This window comes from Equus caballus, chromosome 8, assembly GCF_041296265.1.
Source record: "Equus caballus isolate H_3958 breed thoroughbred chromosome 8, TB-T2T, whole genome shotgun sequence".
NCBI classification, from domain to species: Eukaryota; Metazoa; Chordata; class Mammalia; order Perissodactyla; family Equidae; genus Equus; species Equus caballus.
This window is the reverse complement of record NC_091691.1, coordinates 79,018,187-79,043,666: the sequence shown is the minus strand read 5'-3', so window position 1 is coordinate 79,043,666 and position 25,480 is coordinate 79,018,187. Positions and strand designations below refer to the sequence as shown.

The 25,480-nt window shown below is 36.0% G+C and overlaps 1 protein-coding gene across 1 annotated transcript in view; it reads right to left on the bottom strand.

The window, feature by feature from the left end:
• DCC (DCC netrin 1 receptor) overlaps positions 1-25,480 on the bottom strand; it is a 1,092,740-nt gene that overhangs the window by 858,372 nt on the left and 208,888 nt on the right. The window lies entirely within an intron of this gene.

The window sequence follows — 25,480 nt, the reverse complement described above, 5'->3', positions numbered from 1 at the left end:
GCTTTTTTGTTTAGTGTAACTTCCTTGTTCCCCCTCCCTTCTGCCTATAAAAGTCTTTCATTTTGTATGGCTCCTTGGAACTGCCCTCTATCTGCTAGTTTGGATGCTGCCCAATTTGAATATATTTTTTGCCCAAATAAACTCTTAAAATTTTTAATATGCCTCAGTTTACCATTTAACACCATCTATTGTATGTCTACAAGAAATCAGGGCTGCCAGCATCAATGTGCTGGATCAAACCAAGGGACTCCTCCAACAAAGGCACCACGGGTGTGTTGTATAGAAAGACGGTGTTTACCCTCACAGATTATGGGGGGAACCAGGTTTCCCTAAGCTCATCTTTGAAAACCTTTGGTGAACTTTTCTAAAAGTCTCTCTTTCTTTTTGTTTTGCCAATAAGCAACCACCTCCCACACTCAGTGTAGAAACAAAATAGTAATAGCTAACAGTTCATGAGTTTTTATTACATGCCAAGTTCTAAGCATTTTAAATAACTCACTTATCATACGAAACACTACAAGATCAGGCATATTATCCTTCCCATTATTAGAAATGGAAAAAACTGAAGGCCAGGGCCAGCCCAGTGGTGCAGTGGTTAAGTTCACACATTCTGCTTCGCTGGACTGGGTTGACTGGTTTGGATCCCGGGTGCAGACCTATGCACTGCTTATCAAGTCATGCTGTGGCAGGTGTCCCACTTATGAAATAGAAGAAGATGGGTACAGATGTTAGCTCAGCGCCAGTCTTCCTCAGCAAAAAGAGGAGGATTGGCAGCAGATGTTAGCTCGGGGCTAATCTTCCTTGAAAAACAAACAAACAAATAAACAAACTGAAGGCCAATAACTTGCTCAGGGTTACGTCACCAATAAAGAGAAGAACTGGAATTTGAACAAGGTTGTCCAACTCCAGGGTCTAGACTCTAGTCTAAATCACTGCACTATACTGCCTGTTGCAAAGATGTTTCTAAGAGGCCCTGCAAGCTAATAGTCATTTCTCTTTGCTTCAGTCCCTTTGGTCCTGCCCCTCTCTTTTTTTCTGATCTAATTAATCAAATTAATGTCTTCATACATAATGCTGGATCTAATATTCCTGCTTGTAGCTAAACATCTCTCCAATGAGCAACCTTGCCAAAATGGACTGGTACGCTGACAAAACTCTGTTCTCCTGGATAGAAACGAGCCCAGAGTGCTGGGCTGGAAGCTGGGTTCTCTACCCCTTCCTGGCACTCAATTGACCTTACATATCTTTCACACTGTAGAATTCATCACAGCAAGAAAATTAGCCCTCACGGTACAGCCAATACTTTGGCTGGGCAAATGAAGCCAGATCTCTTTGTCTGGTTGATTGCAACCTTCAGATGCCTAAGATTTCTCAAGTTATTACAATTCAGCTATGAAAAACTGCTGCTTCAAGAAACACAAATTTTGAGACATTCACTATATGCTTCTAGGCAGTAACGATGGAATGTAGGCGGCCTTTGATGAAAAACATACTTTAAAAGAATAATAGGGAGATGAGAGGGAGTGAAAGAAAAGGAAGAAAGAAAAAGCAATTAAGGTTACAGAAATGGGGCATTTCTATGCAAGGTGAGTTATATTTAGAGGTACCTTGTCAAGTTAAAAATACTTTTTCAAAACTCTTCCTCACATAAGTCATATATTATGCTGTTAAACCTGAGAAGATCTGTAACAACCAAAATCAATGTTAACCCTTATTCAGCTTACTTTCCACTTTTCATTCAATTTTGTAATTTATAGCTAGGATCCTAAATTATCACTCAAAGTATAAGGTGTAATATTCACGTTAAACCAAACTGATAATAGTGATAAACTTTGCCAAGGCAAGTTTATTATTCAGACAACATTTAGTAACAGATCAAAATATAATTTCTCCTTTGAGAAAGAGAAATATATATACATTCCTCTAAATTTGTATAACTCTACATTTTATACGTAAAAAAATAAAAATTAAAAAGAAAACATTTGTTTTGGTAAAATGTCCATTAGTACATCCCTTGCATTTTTAGACAAATCCTCAAAGAATCCTTGATATGAAGGAGACAGATTTATTTCTGGGAATTTTGCTCCAAGTGCTTTTGAGAAAGAAGGATCTGAGATAAACTACTTCTCCTTTCAGTGCTTTTACTGCAAATTGATCAACATATATTTACACAGTGCTCATTTATGCTAACTATTCTAGGCCTTGGAGTGGCAAGAGAGAGCAAAACAGATAAAAAATTGTCATGTTTTCGTGAAATTTACCAAAATATTAGGTTTTATTTTAACGGCCCATTTATAAAAGAGGTTGTTTCAGGACCATTTTTAGGATATGAGAGAGAGTCAACGGCAAAAGGCCCCCTTCTGAATTTCCCACCTCTCAGATATTTGATCATGATTGCTATAACATACATTATATTCTCAGAGTTAGTTATTGGGAAACATACATATTGGGTTTGACTATGATTCTTAGAATGTTTCCTGGAACCTTGCCATATACATCTCACGTGTCCACCATTAAAAACATCATTTCATTAAACTAAAGGACATCAGGAAGAAGAGTTATCATTCTCTTCTTTTCCTCCTTTCCCAGGGCCACTCCTAAAATTTCCTCCTCCTCACTCACTTCCTGACCAGTCTCAATTTCACAGCTGGTGGTTAGCTATAAAAGAGAGTGTCCCCATTTGGGGAACTTTACATGAAAGCCTTCCCTGTTTTGATATATTGAAGCCGTCAAAGATAGTAATGGCCCTGTTCCCGAGTCATCTTTTATCTAGCTCCTGTAAAGTGATAGAGAATTAGATAGTAAAAGTGCAAAGAAAGCCGGCACTATTCCAAGCACAACCCCTTTCCTCTGATTTGAAGCTTTAGAGCCAATGCCCCAAATTTCCATGGCATGGTCACTTCAAACACAGGTACATTAGCTTATTGCTTTGCGGCTATAAATCAAGTCTCTGCATATTTCAACAGGAACTCCCCTGGCTAAATAACCAGCATAACTGTGAGTAGGGAGATGAAAGGTTCTAAATGCCATTAAGTCTCACAATCTGTCTACTTTCCTCATCAGGATGAGAGAACCACGCACGCTACACTGAAAAGCAGCTCCCCGTTAAAGGGGCAAACCCCAGAGGGAAAATTGTCCTAATCACACATGGATGCTGATGTTGGGCTGATATTAAAAACATCCTTCATTAACCAGCTACCTTTAAAAACTCTGTGTAGATTTGGACATGGGGAAAATTGGGCTGAAGAATTACAGTTAAGCTTAAAATATTCAGAGTTCAGAAATGATAACTATACTATGTGCCCTATCACGTGTGTGTATGTATGATGAATTAATAGAGCTTTTAGATGTTTCCTTGTCTAGCAGATGATTTACACTGCATTATCCTGATGGACTATAAATGGAACCATAAAAATCTACATGTGGCAGAAGATACCAGAATGAAGTCCCTTGGTTTGTATGTTGTTCTCTGGTGTATATTAAGTGCACTAATGTCCACCGTCAGTTAATTCATCATCTTAAGTCTAGTGAGTAGTTTCTGGCCACAGGAGTATATTCTCTGGGCACAGGATCTACCCTATAGAGCAGAAAATTTTCAAAGCAGGTTCCAAAGATAGTCTGTGCATCTTGTATTTGGTAAAAAATAATTTGCAAACTCTAACTCAGCATCACCAGCCTGTTAATGCAGAAAATCACTGCCATGCCTCTGACATGTCCATGGGGTTTGCTGAAACACTTAGGAGTGAAGAGAAAAAGAGGGATATTAAATACAATAGAAAAGGGGAGGAGTGGCAAGAAAGAAGAAAAAGGTAGAAAAGTTGACACGTATGGAGGGATGGGATGCCATCAAAGCCAACAATAAATTCTTATCTCATTTCTTACTTATTTAGGCTGTCACTCACTCCTAAATTGAATTCAGTTCCACAAATATTTATTGAGCTCCAACTACATTGAGAGCTGTAGTACTGCGGTGGGTAAAAAATATAATAATCTCTTATATTATAGAAAACTTTGCAGGTTGTAAAGCTCTGTCTCAGATTATCTAATCTTCACAGCAATATTGTGACTTGGGTTTTATTTTCACCATATTTCTGATGAGAAAGCTTAAATAGCTTGCCCAAGGTCATACAACCAGCCCTTATGGAGCAGTGATGCCAATCTATGTCTTCTGGCTCCAAGACTCACTCTTAAAACAAAGCAAGTGTAAAAATACAAATATTTTTTTTAATAACTTAAAACTGATGGTCAAAGTGCTAAATGAGCTTAGAGGACAGTGAGAGATTCTTTTCAGCTGGAGAGGGGAAGGAAGAGTAGATCCACAGTGAATTGATAGAAGCTTTGGAATTGAACAAATACTTGAAGGAGAAGTTTGAAGTGTTCAAAAAGCCCTAAATTCAATTCAATAGATTTATTGCTGATAGTGATTCTTGGAAACTTAGTTCCAGTGTATATAGCACAGTGGTTAAGACACAGGGCTTATTCTCATCTGGAAAATGGGGATAGTAATTGTGCCTGCTTCGGAGTTGCTAAGAGAATTAAAGGGGATAGTCCATATGTCACTAAGAAGGCTCATGTTGATGACTACAGTGAGAATGACAGTGATGCTGCTACTCCTGTCTCCAGTCTGGATCTCCCAACTCAAGGTTGGACAGTGTCTTTCAGGCATTTATAGTCTTACTATGCTATGTAATATGAGTCTTTCAGCTTCAACTGATAGAAAACGGTCTTAAGCATAAAGATAATTTAATTTATTGGTCTACCTAATTTAAAAATATTGTGGTAAAGATGGCTTCAGCTGTGGGCTCAATTCAGGGGCCTAAACCAAATCCCCGTGGGTGAGGTTTATCTTTCCATGTCTCTCCTTCTGTGACAGTGACATTTTCAGACTGGCCCTCTCCTCAGAGGCTCAGGATGTCAGGAGCATCTCCTCGGTATCACATCTATTTCCCAAAAGTTTAAAAAACTATCTTCTTGTGTTTTCGATTCGATTTTGATTCTGATTCTGATGAGATAGCCATCCTTGAATCAATCGTCAGAGCCAGGAGAAGAAGATGTGGTGATAGGCTCTGGTAGGTCACATGATCCACCAAGTGGAAATGGAGTCTAATCTGGAGCACAGAGACTGAGAATGAAGAAGCTTTGTTTCCGGGGGAGAAAAGCAGAGCAATATCTTCCCCAGAGAAGAGTGAATGGAGGTTGTAAAGCAAAATCATATACCTAATACGTATGTGTGTGTGTGTTATTATCGATCCATTGTTCTTCTCTGGGATATATGGAAAATTTTCTTTGCTCTCCCTCTCCTTTCTTTATCTGATACAATTTTCCAGAATTATTCTATGTACTGAATTTGTGATTCTGGTATAATTTCTCTCAAGATGAAACTATTTGCACTCTCTTGTTTTTGTCTCTTCTAAAGTCAGCCATTCCTTTTTAATTTAATCACTTCCAGGATTTTAATTTACATTTTTGATGTATAACAATTCCCAGATAGGTCCATCCCCAAACTCCTTTGGAGCAGATTAATATGTAAAGGCAGTGTGTAACTGCATGCAAATTGAAAATTTGAGTTCAAACTATGCTGTTAATCTCAAGCCTTAGTTTCCTTGTTTATAAAATATGGCTACTATTTGTTCAGCCTAATTCAACAGAGTTGTGATTATTATAAATACACAAAGACAAACACACACGTACACACACACTTGTAAACTACAAAATACAAGTTAAATCATTGTTATTACTATTCAAGGAGTAACAAGAATGGAAAAAGGCTGTTCTGATCTTTGTTCTGTTGCTCATCATGCTACTAAGGGCAAGTCACATTTGGAACAAGAGTTAGAAGGTAAACTTTAAGACCATTCCACCTATGACATTCTATGACTCTCTAGTTCCATATTCCAGAAGAGCCTTCTTGATAATACTTTGTGCATGTTTTAAATCTAATTTAAATCTCTCAAGCAAAAATAAGTACAAAAATAAGGGCAAATCAACCTCATGTCCCCTCAGTCAGGACCCTGAGCTGAGTGCCTGAGGGCTACTTTCAGACAGGCAAGTCCTCTGTCAGGTGCTGTCTGGGGACAGCTAGGCAAGGCATGGGTAAGCAGACAGAGGTGGAGGGTTGATACTGATCTGCCAACTTTTCACAGAGATCTAACCCTAAAAACGAGATAAACAAGATAAAATTCATGAAAGATGTACTTTCAAAGGGGCCCATCGGGACTGAATACTCACGGAAGCAAATGGGGAAATTTCATTTTGACTTATAAAATAACGATTATAGCCACTTTACAAAAAAATTCCATTTATTCCTTTTTAAAAGTACGAAGACTAAAAGGAAGTCATGGCCTTAAGTATCTGAATTTATTTTGTTATCCACTACAAGATAATTTGCACGTTTATACACAGTTGCCTAAATTACCTAAAGTTCTCTTGCTGAATCTCCTGATTTCTAATTTTGTTTTGCAATACATTTTTATAGTAATTTTGTTTTACAGTATACTTTAAGTTCCATGAGGCAAGTGCCATAGACCTCTTAACAATAGCAACTTAATTGAAAGGAAGAAGAGGAAGAACAAAGCACAGTAATTATAAAATAAAATAAAGCAAAACAAAATTAGTGATAGGCATCATGGATAGTTAAGAGTTATGAAGGATGAGAATTTTATACACATACAGACAACAACAAAAGGTAAAAAACCAAACCAAACAAAAATTCATCAGGGGATATGAGAAGCTAAATCCATAAAATTCATCATCCATCATCAGCTCCTTAAGTCATCTTATTTCTGTCTCTAAGTCTCGTGAATCTGAGGAATACAGTCCCTGCCATATTTCTGACGTAATGGCGTGCAATAAACATAAAACAGTACAGTTTCTGCTGTTTTCATCAGAGTTGCATGACTGTCTAAGGTTAAATTTGGACACGTATGGAGGGCAATAGCATAGCACATTTTGTCCCACCTAAACACTGCCATCCATGTGTAAATAATCAGGTTGGAAGGAAAAGCAAAATTGCCTCAGAAGATGGAGATAAAGCCTGAGGGATATGTGTGAAGAATCATCCTCGTTGCCTTGGTGATCCTTGGTGATAGTCAGGGGTGTAATGAGTTGATGGCATATAAATCATTTTGAAGACATTTATAGCACTGGTAGGTGCAATCACCTCCTTTACCCTTCCCTGTCATCATGTTCTTTACACCTGCTCACTTGCTGCCCAACTACTTGTTTTTAGTATTAAGCCCGGTATCTCAGGAAGGTTCCCTTTCTGAAACTCCAGATAGGTGGCCTTAAAGATATTTAAACAGGAGTAATCTCTGCCTAGAATATGCCTATTTCCAACGCAAAGTGGGAGATTCTCTAAAGCTTAGGGCCAAGGACAATCTTCGTGCTTTTCTCATTTCCTTAGGGACTGCTCTAAGCTCAAAATTGCAAGCCTTATATTGCTTCATCTGAGGGGGGCTGAGGGGAGGAATGAATAAGAAGATGAGAAAAAAACTGTCAAGACTTCATCTGGAAAAGAAAAAGAAATTTGAAGGGAATAAAGGTTTTCAATTATACGACAGTTAAAAATAACTATTGAACCATCAACTTAAGAATTCAACTTTGGGATTCTGCTTGAACTCCCTATTGCAAATGTTAGAAGAGGAACTCTCAAATGGTATTTTTATTTTACTTTTTAAAAATAATGCCATTCACCCAATGGAAAAATAGCTGCAATACTTGAAAGGTAGCATAAAGAGTAGTAATCCTAGTTATCAATAAGCATATGAAAAGGTGCTCAAGCTCATTAGTGATTAGTAAAATGCACATTAAATATCACCTTAAGATATCATTACCCATCCACCAGATTGGCAAAAATTAAAATATCTGACAGTGCGAGAGATTGCAAGGATGTGCATTAATCGGAACTGTCATTCACTGCTAGTGGAAAAATAATGGGAAAAGTTAAAGATGTACATTCTTTATATACCAGCAGTGAGTCTCCTAAGTATATAATCTGAAGAAGCCCCTGCCCAAGTGCATCTTGATTCATGTTAGAAGATGTTCAGAGCTGCATTATCTGTGTGAGCTCTAAACTGGAAAAACTCAAATCTTGAATGTGTTGATTGTAGTATGTTCCTAAGATGGAATATTATACAGCAAGAAAAGTGAAATACAACACACATAAAATGTGGATGGAACTGACAAATATAATGCTGAGTGGAAAAGGTGCAAGGAAGGATACATAAAGCATGGTTATAAAAATGGACAAAGCTATACTATTTTCTTTAAGAATGAACCACAGGTAGTAAATATAAGGTGGGAAGAAGTACACAGCAGGTTCTGGAGAGCTAGTGGCATTCCATTTCCTGACTTGGATGCTATTTCCATAGGTATTCTCTTTAAAATTATTCTGTATATATGCTCTAGTTCCTAATGGAAAAGAAAATGTCACACAGCTCCATTTGTACTTCACCCCCTTGTTAATGACAGAGGGCTAGGGAAACTTCCAGACAAGAAGACAGCTGCCTCTTATCCGAAGTCATTCCAAATTTCACACTTTATTATTGGATTCTGGAGGTTTGTCATTTCTTCTCTGCAGGAACATTCAATAATGACTTCTAGTAAGTGGAAACTGATTGTTTCCCATTATTTTTTGTCCCCCACAGAATTTTTCTACTCTGAAGATGACTGACATGTTTTTGAACTTCCAAAAATCTTGGAGAACTACAAAAGGCCAGGTTGTAAACAGTGGACACTGTAACAATCTCCCCGTCATGATAAGGAAGTTCAGGAGAAAATCATACTTAACTTACCCATCTGGATGGAAAGCATGAATGTTTAATTATTTTTATCATATGTTTATTGCTAGAAACATTCTCTCTGCCATTGCTACTGCTACTATATCACATTTCTTCAATGCCGTGACTTACTTACCAAGGACAAAGAGTGTATTGAACTAGATAAACAGCATATAAAACTTTACTCTTATATCCCTAAAATAATAAACTATAATCAAAATTCTATTTCACAAAGTAGTTGTGAGGATCACATGAAATAATACATGTGAATTATTATGGAAACCACAAATTGCTTTTTTTTTTTTTAAGGCACTTACTATCATTATCACCATCCCCTTCCAGAAACTCACACTACATGTGTGATTTCCCTACAAGGAGAGGAAAAAAAGAAACTAACTTAAATGATCAAAGAACAGTAGGAAAACATATCTAATAGTTTCCAGATCTGTAACTGATCTTAGAAAAGAGTAAGAAAACTGTGCAGCTGATACACAAACACATTAGGAATTGGGCACAAAACAGAACATTTTACTTCCACAACCTTCATGACTACATGGATGCTTCAAGAAAAGTTAGTTATATGCATCCTTGTATTACCTGTCCTTTTCGAACGTACTACATACAATGCATCTCTAGCCATTTTCACCTTCCCTCTGCATCATTTGGGTTTGTCTCTTCATTACATGCATAATTTGAGTAGGTGTGTTTTAGTAATTGAGTTATTCAAAATCCCCAAAACTCTCTAGTAAGTTCTACATTTCTCTACAGAATGGATATAGATAGAAGTTGGTCTGATAAAAGTGAATAAAATAAAATTGGTCCAGAAAGATAAAACTCAGTAAAGCCCTAAACTGCCTACCTTTATAACATTAGCAACAACAAAATGTAGTAATTCCTCACATGAACAGGCCAAATTCCACTTGCCTTGACAAGTTATGACCCTTAATCCTGATAATAATCCCATGAGATAGGTGCTATTCATACCCCCATTGCAGAGTTCAGAAATCTGAGCCTAGTTTTAATGACTTGCTCAAGCTCACACGCATAGTAAGTGTAGTCTACCTGAATTCAGAGAGTAGCAGTATGCATTTCTAACTCCCATAAAAATGTGCCTTATTTTATGGAAGTCTATTCAAATATAAAAAGTTATCGGATGTCACCCTCACACTCGGTTTACTCTTTTCGTTACCAGCTGATGCATTAGACAACAAAATCTTTAGTATACTATGTTGACATAAAGAGAAAAAGTGAGTGACTTCAAAAGAGTGAACCACCACCAAAAAAAAAATCAACATAGTTATTCAGGAGAATTCATTCCTTACTTTCATGGCTTAAAACTATAAAAGTTTTATTGTTTCAAACTACATTAAATCTATGATTGCTTTCACTCGGCGGGTTGAATTTATTCGAGTGCAATTTCTTCTTACAATGAAGTCAGTCCGGTTTTATAATTCGCTTCCCAAATTCTGGACTCTTCTACATTTGGTTCTAAAGAACTATCCCATAGTTCTATCTAACAGCTTTATGAAGAAGGTTATAATATTATGCTTCAGTGGCCTTAAGGAAGAAGTGTGTTGCTGGAAAGAAATATTGCCAATATTGATGGTGCCATAGAATTCTCACAGCTGTTATGAATTCTCTCATATCGAATGTTGTTTTGTCCCCAATGCCAGAACATGCACTCTTATTTTATACTCACTCACATTCATAAATGCAGGCTTCCACATTCACACACTCCTTCTTATAAATGGTTAGCCAAAATAGTGATGGTTAAAAAAAGAAGCCCAACATTCCACAGAGGATGGAAAAGTAGGAGGCATGCAAATGATGTACATCTTTTTTATAGAATTTGATGAAATGATTTAAAAAATGATAAACAACATGGTAGACATTTGAATATTTGCTAATTGAGGAAATGGATGAATGATTGACATGATACCAAGAAGACAAAATAAGATGAAGTAGAGCCAGTCTTGATGGCCTGGGGGTTAAAGTTTGGTGCACTTGACTTCGGCAGCTGGGGTTTGGTTCCTAGGCACTGAATCAGACCATCCATCTGTCAGTAGCCCTGCTGTGGTGGTGGATCACATATAAGAACTAGAAGGACTCACAACTAGAATACATAACTCTCTACTGAGGCTTTGGAGAGAAAAAAAAAGAGAAGAAGATTGGCGACAGATATTAGATCAGAGCAAATCGTTCCCAGCAAAACAAAACAAAACAACAACAGCAAAAAACAAAATAAGATGAGGTGGAACAATTGTAGAGATGCCTATTGGACATGAGAATAAACTTTCTGGTTTTGCAAGTTGATAAGTACCAGGATAAACTGTTTAGAAATCAGAAACAGAAAGAAGACTAAAGAGAGAATATAGAAATCTGTGAGAGGAAGTGTGGTGGTAGGACAGCCATCCTTCTTGGTTTACCCAGGATTAAGGGATTTCCTGGAGGTGAGACTTTCAGTGCTAACACTGGGAACATCCTTGGCAAACAGGGTTGAGGTTTTCACCCTAAGAAGGAAAAATCTGGAAACCTAGAATCTAGAAACTGACACCAGCCTAATCTGGTACAAATCTCTTAATTGATTGACTTAATTTCTTCATCCATTTAAAAGAGGTAGCAGTGGGCAAGATAATATTAAGAGCCTTTCTAAATTTAGAAAATTTACTGATCTGAGATGTAAAGAATTGCTGGGTCAGACCAACAAATTAAATAGAAGGACACAGCAGATGATCAGATGACCAACAAATTAAATAGAAGGACACAGCAGATGATCAGATGATCCCACCAGAGGTTAATTCAGCCTTTGGAAAAGAAGAAGGAGTAAACAAAAATGAAAATAAAGCGAATGAAGTTCCAAGAAAATTAAGATCTATGTTTCTGATTTTAAGACACTCTCATACAACTTTGGGAGTGAAGTTATGACTTTCTTTTGGTTGTGAGAACCCAATTAAAATGTACCTGTTAAGTAAATGCTACCTATTTTTAAATCCTTGAAACCTGTTTGCATAGTTAGTTTCACTCCAGAATAGCCTCAGGAATGATATAGTTCAGGCAACCGAAATGGTGAGGGAAAGCAAAGTTACAGGCTCTCCTTCCTGCCTAGACTCATGGTTCAGAGAAGTATGTAGCATCATGCATTTATTATTTTTAAATCTATATTTCAATATTTATTATTACTAAATTATGTATATTAATAATAAATATTACTTATATTTATATTTATTATCTTATTTCTAAAAGCATAAGTCATTATACGGAATCATTCCCAATATCCAGTGTAGGGGAATATGTGAAGTTTCCTACTATAAGACAATAGTGGCAAGGTGTTTCCACTGCCTCACTTACTGCTTCTGTTCAGTTTTGCCTTTCCGAAAACATAGTGCTTAATAGGTTTTCTGGCAGCAGACACTAAACACTTTTAAGAGGCGTTTAATGCGAAGCATTTGTTTACCTGTGGATTCATTATTAATGAAAAGCCAAGCAATGTACAGTTCAAATCAGGCAGACATTAAGTGGATCAGTCATCTGCATTATTAAAATGTACCCCGAGGGGATAGGGATTATTCTCCACATTCAATTACTCCCAATGCAAGGAGTCCCCACACCCCCCGCCCCAAGCTATGTCACTTTCAAGAAGAAAGCTTGCTCTTCCTGTTGACCTTTCTAACTGTACACAAGAGTCTTGGTCTGCCTGTGCTCCAGTCCCCAAGGAGGATTGGAGGTGGCACAGAGGCAGCAACTACTGAGCGCTGCCTGGACTGCCCCCACCTGCCGTGCATATCTTTAAACCAAACCCCATGGGTAGCAACACAGCTCAAAGCCCTTGACTGCAGGTCCCTTGACTACAAGAGGCTTGGAAGCTCCGACACAGTATGTCCCTGGAGTCTGTGTCTACACTGCCAGGAGGCAGAGTTCTGTCAGGGAACATGCTTTGGCTGTCATCAGCTCAGACCTCAGAAATCAGGTAACGACAGGTCCAAGCTGCCTTGAAATTTTGATTAGGCAGAGTTGGAAAAGTAGAATGATAAGAAATGAGACAGGGCAGTGAAAAACTGAAGACCAGAGATTCTTCCTTTCCCTCTTCTCTGACTCTATAACCCACCAGTTCCCACAGTGTATCTTTCTATGTGGGTGGGATTTACAGCTGCCGGCCCACTTGTGCTTTGGTTTGACATCATTGTTTATTGTCAGTTGGTCCTAGAAGTCTATTTAGACTGTAAAAGCCTACAAAGCCCAAATTATTTCTGTGGAGTTTTCTCCACAGGACACACACAATCTGATGTTCAAAAATTTATTTTTTTCATGCTGCTAAAAAGGTTAAGTCCTTCTAAAATGCTTTTTGTTATTATCTTTAATCATAGTGTATTCTATGTAACATGTATGTTCTATGTGGGGTTAATCTTGCCATTGGATTCACCACTTGACATCACCAGTGAATGCATGTGACTAAATTATTTGGACACCCCAATCCTATAGAATCTATGCATACTGTCATAGAGATTGCATCTGTGGACAAATTATTGAAGTCATTAATGCTTCCAATGACAGAAAGCCCAGAACTGCCCCAGTGCCCAAGGGGCTCCCAGCATGGAACACTTTCCCAGGCTTGAGGCAGAGTCCTTGGTATAGATATGCCCCAATATTAATACCTTACCACCCTCCACTACCTCAACACCCTATACCTGTTTGTGCCTATGGCCACAAAGGTAAGGTAGTGATGGGTGCATGACCACTGGTGGGAAAGAGAGGCTCACAGAGGTAGGAGCAGGCTCACTGGAGAGTAGTTCAAAGCCTAGTGAAGGATGAAATGTTGCAATGGAATTTCAGTGTGCAGTTAAAGGTCATTCTCAGGAATAGGATTGGGTAAGGGGTTCAGAGGCTTTCAGTGGATTTTCTTAAGCAGATCTGGAAAAGAATACTGGGAAATGAGAAGGAGAACAGGGACACTTGTCTGCCTGCATGAGAAGGTAACCATTAACCATGTGAGCATTGAGCCATGCATGCTCTTTTCTCTGGAAATTATCTACAATATGCAAGGTGATCCCTCCAATTTTTAAGCTGCTCTCTGACATCACTCAACTCTCGCTACTCTTTGTCTCTCAGATTTTTCCTCCTGAACATTTTGAACTTTCAACTGAGATGCTACACGTTGGAGTTTGGGGAGCTGAGTCATGTTCCTGGCAGAGCTCTGGTTTATGTTCTTCCATTATCCTGCTGTCCTTTGAATAAAGTCTACTTTTCAATGAAGATAGAGTTTTGTTCTGCACCCTGCAACTAATTACTGCATAAAAATAAAGTTAAAAGTCAACAGAGGTACAAAGAATCTGAGTTACAAAATTACATTTATATAGATTTCCTTATGCTATAGATCAAACTATAACCCCTAAAACATGCGAAAACTGCTCAGCATAACACAGCCAACTAGAAAATAGCCTTATCTCCTCACAACAATTTAATAAAACAATGGCATCAACTCATTTTGGTGCTCACCTTACCAATCTACACAGTAAGGAAAGAAACAGTAGAGAAAAGGAATTCAGCAAAATAATGAATATTTTCAGAAACAAACACAAGCTCATGTCTACAAAATCTTTAAGAAACATCAAGTTTATGTCACACATTAAATCCAACTATAAGGCTCTATCTCAGTGAATTTAGTATTGTAAGAATAAGCTATTCTGTGCTCAAATTTCTAACCACATTCTCAACATCGTAACACGAGATGGAAATGGTTTCTACAAATGTGAGAATCATGCTATGAGGTTTGTTTTAACTTCCAGTACTGCTTAAAACTTGTTATTGCGGCATCATTACTAATGAACCCAGAAACCATTTTACTAAAAGGAATCAATATATTTAAAGCATTTTTTTTCCCTGAAACACCAAGAGATGGTCTATTTAGAGCTTGTTTACTATTAAAGTTTCATGCAAAACCAACAAACCACAGAAATGTTTCAAATCAAATTGACATTTTAAACTAAACATCTCCTTTGCTTTCAGTATCTAAATATTTCTATACTAAAGGGAGAAGTACCTGCTTCCACATAAACAGACCAAAGGGAATTTTGATTTAAGTGCCATTTAATGTTTGTTCTTAAGCCATCAAGCAAGCCACAGTAGGTAATCCAATAGACAGAATGTGTATAATTACAGCTGCTTCAAAATATCTGCCAGACCATTAGAGGTTTGTGAGCTCTGCAGAGCTTGCAGTTTGAATTATCTAAATAAAATATGCCTAATAAATAACATTAAATTAGTAATGGCCAATATATATCACTTAGTTAAATTTAATAAAGAGCTACCAGTACTGTCTTGATTGATAAAGAGATAAATCTATGTGTGCATGTGTGTGCATGGCTTTACACATATGCATTTATCTCTTTTTCTCTCTATATATATGTATATTGAAATATACATATATATATATATTTAACTGAGGAAGTTAAACACCTTAAAGAGGAGATTACTTCACTGGTGTTTGGATTCTAGTATTTTGACTTTGAATCTGGTACACTCTCTCCATTTTATTTTTCTTCTTTGCATTCAGTCGCAACTTTAAGATTATAGACATTAAAAGGGGGCTCCATAACCTAAGCTATTTTGATTATATATACATACATACATATATAATAGAAATTGTATTTAATCCCTGTATATTCAGATAGCACTGATAGGAAATGCATGTTGCCTCTATCTTTTCATAGTCAGCATTTCTTTCATGATCTAGACAGGTATAACATAAATTGTTAATATCAATCTGACTGAACTCCCTGTTCTACCAATCCACCCTACCTCACTCCTATCTTCTTCTCTTGGTCACATTATTGCTCGTATTCTTCTCCTTTAAGCACAGTGCCAGGATTTTAGTAGCCATTAAATAAGCGTCCGTTTCCTCCCACAGTGTGTCAATAGAAACCTGCCTGTACTTGACGATCAAGTGGAAGCTCCGTATTGCTGGTGAAGTTTCATGCAAGTGTCTTAATTATATTTGATACTCCCCTTAAACAGTTTCTATCTATGAATACAGACTTTGTAATTTTATACCACCTTGTATTTCTTTCTCATTAAATCTCTAAGTGAGATTTTCCCAGATAATGGTAATACACAGAATAATAATGATAGCTAACATTTACTGAGCACTTTATATGTGCCTGGCCCTCTGAGAAGCCCTTTACTTCACTGTTAACTCTACGAAGTTGATAATTTGTACTCTACTCATTTTACAGATGAAGAAACGGAGGATTAGATAAATTGGATAATTTGTACAAATCCACAGTTCTGGCAAGTTATAGTGTTAGGATTTGAACCCAAGTGTCTCTTGCTCCGGAGTCTGGACTCAGATGCCTCCCATTCCTCTTTTATCCAGCTCAGCACTTCTTCCACAGTACAGATTGATGAATAAGTACTGGCTGGCTGCGTAGGTGGCAATAAAAGTCCAGTAAATCCTGTTATGATATAGCTTGTTATTACACAGACTTATAAATGATTCAAAGCATGTTCTTCAAAATATAACAACTCTATCATAAAAGCCTGCTTAGCACAGTCAGCACATACGGTAAATGTTAGTACTGTATCTCAACATCAGGGATATATATATATATATTTTTTTTTTAAATCACAGTATTTATAATGTACAAGACAATCTCACAAGTATAATTTCTCTCAACCCTAATTAATTTTTAATTTGAATTTGAAAGTTAAACATTTATTTGAAAAGTTTAAACTTGGGCATTTTAAAAAATATCATTCTAGAATTGAATCTCTGTAGACACAGAGATCACATTTTGCATGTTTACTGCTAAATGCTAGCACTTCAGTCATGCTGTGTATACATGTGTATATCTCAATGAGAAACATGTGCAAGTGCATACAGGCAGTGACATATAGTAAATACATGAAACACACAGAAGTATAAATACTCACTATTTTGTCCAAGTTAGGAGAAAACAATGTGAAATTTATTAAAAGTCTGGAATACAGAATATTTTGGGGGAGAAATAATAATAGTGGACATTTACAAAGTACTCACTGAGTCAGGCCCTATTTTAAGAACTTTCTATGTATATAGAAATGTATATAGAAATTTCTATGTATATAATCTCATTTAATGATTGCAACAACTCTATCAGGGGCCACTATGTTTTTCACCTGTCTTTTCTGTTTTTTGGTTGTAACTGCTTATATCGATAGTTTATTCCTTTTCTATTACTAAGGGAAATTACACTGTATGGACGTACCACAGTTAGTTTACCCATTCACTTTTGAAAGACATCTGGGTTGTTTCTAGTTTGGGGTGGTTATGATTAGAACAGCCACAAATATTGATGTGTGGCTTTTTGTGTGAGCAAAAATATATTTTCATTTCTTCAGGGAAAACACCTAAGAGTGGGATTCCTTGCTTGCTCATACAATAAGTGTATTGTGGCCTTCTTGAAATATAGACTCACGAGAAGTTGCAAAAATAGTACAGAGCGGTCTTATGTACTCATCACACAGTGTGCCCCACCACGTGCTAACAGCTTATAGAATTATGATTATCAAAACAAGCCATTACTAAAACCAAGAAACTGACATTTGCACAACACAATTAACTAAACTACAGACCTCACTCAGATTTCACCAGTTTTTGTATGGGTTTGTTGTTTTTTATTTTTGGTATATGTGCGTGCATAATTCTGTGACATTTTATCACATGTATATACTTGTATAACCACCACCACAGTTAAGATACAGAATGGTTCCATCCCAGCAAAGGGACTCACTCACCTCTATTTTAAACATAAGCACCCTGAGGCACAAAGAAGATGAGAAAGATCTAAGCCCCAGTTCACATAGCTGGCAAATGATGGAGCCAGGATGTGAGTCCTAGCAACACCAGGGCCATTCTCTTCCCATCATGCTGTGCTCCTCCTTCAGTCTGATCATTTTTACACAAGGTAGCACTTATAATAACAGCAAAAAAAAAAAAAGAGCTGTTTTACTAAATGATAAAATTATATTTATTCATGTTACAAATGTTTGAAAGACCATATTCAGTTTTAAAAATATTTGTAGGTAGACACTTCTAAATTCTGAAAGGGTGATTAAAACCCACTCGGCTCTTTTAAGTAATATCAGTTTGAATCTTATGAAATTGTAATTTTGAGTTAAAACACAGTTGAATATCACCATTTCATAGAATCCAATCTAATTATAACCACAATCAAGAGTTAGGTAGGTCTTAGTGTCCTGGATGTTTTATAAAAGTTAAGCTAACATCATTATAAAAGGAAACTCCTGGATTCAAATGCATGAAAAGCCCATATCCTTTCCTTTTATGCTATTCCAGTAATTTTATTGTACTGTTTGTTTATAACTCCATCTCTTTTTACAGTCTATGGTATAATTGACAAATACATCCAAGCCAGGTTGTATCCAAATTTTGCTCCACTCTGCACAGGGAGGTCATAGCTGCAAATTCCCTCTTTGCTGCTACTCCCTAGGACTCTGGACCTGTATTTCTGGACTTCTTCAGTCTCATGAATGTTGTGTTTCCCCATCCTGGCTTCCTAATAAACTGCCATAACCGCAATTACGTTTCTGACCGCCCTCAAATAGACAGAGGCTGTTTTACAACAGGATCTTTTTCTGTTTTGAGAAAGTATAAAGGAAATTCTGAGAGATGCTTCAAAGTGCATAGAATCCAGCTAGGTCCAGTTTAGAAGGCACGGTTTACACTGAAGTCCCTCTACCTAACTGGATGATTTGTCAACTAAGTCCAGCTTCTTCTTGGGCAGGAACTTCTTCTTAGCCACTTATGAGCTCTGCATTTTCTTTTAATTCCAATATACATCCCTTCTGCAAGAAGTGTGAGAGCTCAGCTGCTTAGCTTCTGCTGAAATTGATATTGTACTGAGATCATACCCTCTAACCTCCCATCTTTATATAAAGCACCCCAGGTAATTTGTGCTCTGGTACAGGGAGATGCTCTTCCTCTCTACACTACAGACACCTTTACCTGGGTTCCAGAATCCTAAATAGACTTAATGCTTTCCGTGACAATCCCTAAAATTTCACATAATTGTATGCATATACTTTTTTCTTGAGTTTCCATACTTAGCTGTAATAAAATGCTGAAGGAAGTCCTTCATCTCAAAAATGTTGTAATAAAAATATCTATACTCCAGACTCATGGATTAATGAAAGAAGAATCATCTCGACTTGGGGTAGATTTTTCCTCCTCTTATTGAATCTACCCATTCTTAAAATTTCTGTTTGAATAAAACTCACGTGTAATTTCTCAAAACGTGTTTCAAAAGTTGGAGGACAAAATAATGAGATTAGGTATAAATTACTTCTTACTGCCACAATTAAAAACACAAGGAAAAAGAAGATGATTAATGCATACTTAGGAATTTCTAATCTCAACAAGAAGCCCACACATTTAATGAACTTAAAGAAAAGTGAGGGATTCTCAAGCACGATAATTATTTCAAAATCATTGTGTCTCCATAGAAAGTGCTTAAAACAAGGCCTATAAAGCGAATCATATCATGGACATGTATATAAAAGGAGCATCTGTTCTCCTATAAACGTCTTCTGCATTTCTTATGATTTTTTTCCCTAGTACATTTGGAAGCCTGAATTCTTGAGGATAACAAAAAAATCCAAGAAGGAAACTTTAAAATGGTATAGAATCTATACTATTGATCAATAGCTTCAATTTCAAGCAAGTCACAAGAAACAGAGAAAAGAGCAACAATGTAGAAAGGATGAAAACTGGCATGAAATACAAGAATCAGTACCATGACTGCGTTTTTCTTTACTATTAAGAATACATTGCATCTGATCATTCATCTCTCCTACATGACTTTCCAAAACTTTGCTCATGCTAGTCCATCGACTAAGACAGGGAGGGGAGTGCTCTTTGGGATTTTGGTGCAGAACCCTACTGAGTGGCACTCCAGGTTTTGGCCAAATGATAGATGGCAGATCTCAATTAGATGTGCTAAATGGAACCTACTAAAGAAATCATTGGGAAACAGGAAGTGCTAATCCAATTTTTGGAGGAGACTATTTTAAAGATAGAGTTTAGTATAGGTATACAGAAAAATCTAACTCAATAATTTTTGAAACAACAGAGAGAGGCTGTTCATGCCCCACTTAATGACAAGTGGCCCTCTTAATTATATCTAAATGCAGAGAGGTATAGTTACCATATCCAAGGTGTATTCCTCAGGGAACAACTGACCTTAAACTCAGTGTTCCTAAAGATTCCAAAACTTTATGTCAAAAGGTCAGCTATCCCATCCTTACTTATGTATGCCTGCTTATGAAGAAATGTTTTAAACATACTATTGGTGATATAAGACCCCACAGGGATTACACTCATATTTAAACACATCCCTCCTTCAGGTTTGAATGCAATGCTTGAGCAGGAGCTTGGCAACTTTTCTCCAGTGTCAATTAATTTTTAAAGCCAGGCCCATGTTTTCACACTTATGGATTCTGACAACACGAAGAGTTGAAGATTTGATTTTTCTGAACCTACATTCATGTAAGTAGGAGCAATTGAATGAGTGGACACTACTGATGGCTGCAATTAAAGTGAAATTAATATTTGTTGTAAAGTAGAATTGACATTAAAAATCTATATTTATACGTAGTTTTGATTATCCAAAGAGACAGTTTTACGTAACTAATGCTTGACTTCACGTGTGCCTCGCCTTCTCTTTTCTCGTCATGCACAGATGCTCTACAGATACTGAGGGTGTGATGAAGATTCCTGCTCCTTAAACAAGAGACCATGAGTTTCTGTTTTTACAAACTAATGTTTGAGCTGGTCAACAGATGTCAGAATTTTGCCCTAAAGTTTAATGTGAATCTTTCATAGATTACTAAGGCAGATGCTGACTTAAGAACTCCTCTTTAACATATTTAGATAGAGATAAATCTTGTACAATTTTTGCTTACACTTGATAACATGTGTCTTTTCACTTTCTCCTAAACATGCCGGTATATAACTCATGCCATGAGACCCTCAGTGTCTGGTGGTGCCAAATTGTTCACAGAAAGGTGAAAAAGAAACCAAAAATTAACAAAAGGATTACCTAGCCATCTTCATTCCTTTGAAACTTGACAGGGTCATTTTATTTGCTGTTTTTCGTTCATTTAAATAAAAGGCTATGTGGTTAAATAAAGTACAATGGTAATTTCAATATAAGTAATCTAATCCTTCCATATATAAAGTAAGGAACCTGGGGCCCAGGAAATGATTTCCCTACTGTTAGTTGTCAGCAAAGCTGGCTTAGACTCTGATAGCAATGAACATTTATCTCCACTTAAAATTCATGTCTGTTGCCTCAACAAGAATGTGCCAAATCATTAATTTTTTAAAATGTCTAGTCAAATGACACTTTCCAAACCCCCTTTAGGTCCAGGGTAAATCCTGACTCACCCACGATTCTGATTTTGCCACATTCAGTGTCCCTCCTGTGAAATATTGCGCTTTCATGTTTGTATCTTCTGCACAGCGTTTTAATGGAAAGCTAGGGACAATAGTCTCTTAATAAGTTGTTCTTGATTAACAATTGCTAAATAATGAAAATAGAACATATCCATAGCCTACTGAAGGGAAATCAGTGATGAAAACACTTATCCTCTGACTTAGAAATAGCTTCTGAAATAAGACAGAGAAAAATGAATTGAGTGCCTTAAGGGAAGTTAAAGAGATAACTGCCGATGTTTGTACAGCACTTTTCAATTTACAAAGCACTAGTCACACACATTTTCTCATTTAATATAAAATCCACCACCTAGTCAATATCACCCTAAAATTCCATCAACAGCTCTAAGGATGAGGTTCTTCTTTTTCAACAGAAATCCTTGGATTGACTGTTAGAGTAGGTCATGGTGCTGAAATTCTTGCAATGGCTATTCGCTCAAAAAGTAAGGTTCAGTTTACTCAGCGCTTCCACATTGGCATTTTTAGGCACACTCACAATGTGTAAAATATATGCAAACGAAAGTACAAATAAGAAAAGGCAGAGATCAATTCCAATACTGCCATATATACATAAATATATTCATAAGGATTCTATAATTACAGATTAGTTTTTTCTAAAATATGAATAGATACTTTATTCTAAATCTTATGTGGGTATTCATACCTATAAAATAGTTCTAAGTTTCTAGATATATGTATGTTTATAAATCATTTTAACGGACAATTAAGGAATTCGTAAAAACTTTGAATAAAGATGGCTCAGCATAATTTTTCTATATATCATATGTTTGAATAACACCAAACATCTGCATATAAAGTGAAATGTTCAACCTTCCATACGTTTCCAAATATCTAGATGTTTAGACTCATGCAGAGATGAAATTATATAGAAAAAATTATCCACATATATTAAATAAAATACAATATCTGAATCATTCTTCCTATTAAGCTGTTTGAATTTTTAAAAGTGCTGATATTAGTGTGTTTAAGAAAATAAGCAAATATTTTGAGTCAGAACCAATAATTGCCTTATTGCACATACTATCCTGCATTTTCATATCCAAACAAAGGACACGTGCACAAGCATTTCCAAGGCAGAAAATGATGAATTTCTGAGAAAGTTGATGCACAATAATGGTTTATCTTAAAAAGATGATAGCATCAAGCACAGGTGTATGGGTTTATAACTGGAGTTATAGCTACTCAAGAAGGATCATGGTTGAGGAGTATTCATGAGATGTATATCTTTTTTCTTTCTTTTTTTTAACTTGTTTTTGTTCCGCAGTAGAAGGAGGCAGTGTGAGACAGTTTGTGAGAGGCTCACAAGTTCATAAACAGGTTCCATTGTTTTTTAAAGGGATTATGGCTACCCAAATCCCTGCAATGAGGATATTCACCTTAAGGGGGGGTCCACAAACTACAGCCCCGGGGCAAATCTGGCTCACTTCCTCCTTTCATACAACAGTGAGCTCAGAATGTTTTTTATGTATTTTCATGGTTTAAAAAAATCAAAAGAACCATATTTCATGACACATACAATTATGTGAAACTCAAATTTCAGTGCCCATAAATAAAAATTTTGTTGCACAATCACGCTCATTTATTTACATATTTCAGTGGCTCTTTTCCTGCTACCAGGGCAGAGTTGAAGAGTTGCAACAATGACCATATGTCCCCCTAAACCAGAAACATAGAATATTTACTATCTGGCCCATTATGGAAAATGTTTGCTGATCCCTGGTTTAATCCAATAATTAACTAATGAGTTGGAATTTTTTCTTTATTATTTAAATGTCTTTGCTAATAAAAAAAGGGGGGGAGGAAAATTATACATGCAATAAAGAACTACAAATTTAAAGTGTAGAAAATCCTCAAGCCATTTCTTCATAATCCTCCAAATGTAATCATTTATAATTTGCTTTTCTGTGAAATATTAACTCCTAGGAAATAATAAACCAAAAAGTTAAAAGCTAACTCCTTCTATGTCTGTCTAATTAGCTTCATAAGTAATAAGCTCTTTTTTCTCTCTCTCCTTCACAATATGGGAAGATATTTGAGACTTATGTGGAAAGCTTTGGCAGTCTTCTAAAATTTACTTAGATGGAGAAATAAATCAAATTTGGAGCTCTCCTTTATTTTTAAGAATAACTTATTTGTGACCTATATAAGTAGTGATTTAAAGGATCAGGCAGAAACAGGTATTTCTATTATATTTATGTTTGCTTTGTATGATTTACATTATTCTTTATTGTGACATCTTAATTTTCCTCCTTTCTTTCTTTCTTTTTTTTTTTTTTTTTGGTGAGGAAGATTGGCCCTGAGCTAACTAACATCTGCCAATCTTCTTCCGCTTTGCATGTGGGATGCTCCCACAACATGGATTGATGAGTGGTGTGTAGGTTCACACCTGGGATCCAAACCTGTGAACCCCAGGCCTCTGAAGTAGAGTGCATGGCCTTAACCACTATGCCACCTCTTGATTTTCATTTTTGATCACTTAATTTGATTTTGATTCTTTTGTGTATTTTCTCAGCCTTGCATGCAAGGCCTTATGGCTGTCTAAATCCTTTATGGCATGAAAAAGGAGAGAGGGAATATATTTTTTATAGGAATCCTTCTATTTCCAATAAATTGATGGCGAAAGAATATTTTTAAAATAATCACTCTTAATAATGAAATAAATTAACATATGGGTTAAAGAAAAAAAAAACCAGTTTGGGGCAGTGGAAAGTCTAGCAGTCAGGGAAAAAGACCATTGCTGCTATTTCTGCATTAATTTATTACGTGACCTTGAACAAATCACATCACCTCTCTTTGTCCTAGGTTTCTTCATCTATCAAATGGATGCCTGGATTAGCTGAGGCCCCTTCCAGCTCTAAGACCCTGTATTTTTAACTATTGAGTTCACCAATTCATTTATGAGAACATAATAAGCTGGAAAATGTCTTTGCATTCTCAGAAGCTCACCAGAAATTAGACATACTCACCAGTTTTCATTTTGTATTTAAAATTTTGATAGATATAATTAAACCAGGAGTCAGGAGACCTGGATTCTCTCCTCACTTCCACTGACTAGACGACTGTCCTTGGATAACAGAAGACACTCTGCCAAATAGCGTTGAAGAGCTCAGTTCTACAGACCTCACCAAGTTCCTAGGAGGTTTATGTTAAATCACGATGTGAGATGGGCAAAACAGAAGAAAATAGTATTTGCATATATGAACTTCAGAGAGGAAAGTTTCATCTCACTAGCATTGTGGAAACACTAATTAATCTATCTTTTGCCCATAACTAAGAAAAAATATGTATGTGTCTATATATATGTGTAAAATATATGTGCATATATAGAACACATACATGTATATACACAAATGGTGACAGTTTCATGGAATAGACATATTCATATACTGCTATAAATTAGGGAAAATATTTGAAAGCAATTAGGCATATGTGTAGAGGAATTCTCAAAGGACCTTTGACCCAATATTTCTGTTTCTGGGAAGCTATTCTATATATAGCATCATTTATACTAGCAAAAAATCTTATTTTTTTCCAAATAATAAATTTTAGGGATTTTTCTCTAATAAACTTTTTCCAATAATAACTTTTTTCCAATAATATTAAATTTCTGATAATAGCTAAACAAATGGTTGTGTGTGATCATTAAAATGATAATCATAAAAAAGCTTATAATAAATGGTATAAAAAGCTCAGTAGTTAAAATTCTAAAACAAATATTAGAACATAAAGTTTATGTATAATATGCCCATACTTTTATTTAGAAAGCAAAAAATAAATGCATAAAAATATTTGAATTTGAATTCACCAGATAGTAAAAAATGACCATCTTTACATGGAGGGATTAGGGATATTTCTTTTTCAAAACTTTTAAATGGTTTATTATTCTTGCTGTTTTCTTCTGCTTAAAAAAGTAATACATAATCATTGTTTTAAAAACCCAATAAGACACAACACAGAATTTAGAATAGTACTCTCACTTCACGATACAACCACTACAAACTAATATTTATATTCTTCTATAGCTTTTAAAATTTTAACTGTTGTTGTTTCAAACTTACCAAGCAAATATTATGCACTTAATAAATTTGTTTGGTAAATTAATGTATTCTTTTCATTTTAAAAAATATTTCTAGAGTTTCTATGTAACTAGTGAAAGTAAGCTTCATCCTTTTCATTTTTAAAATAGTATGTTAAT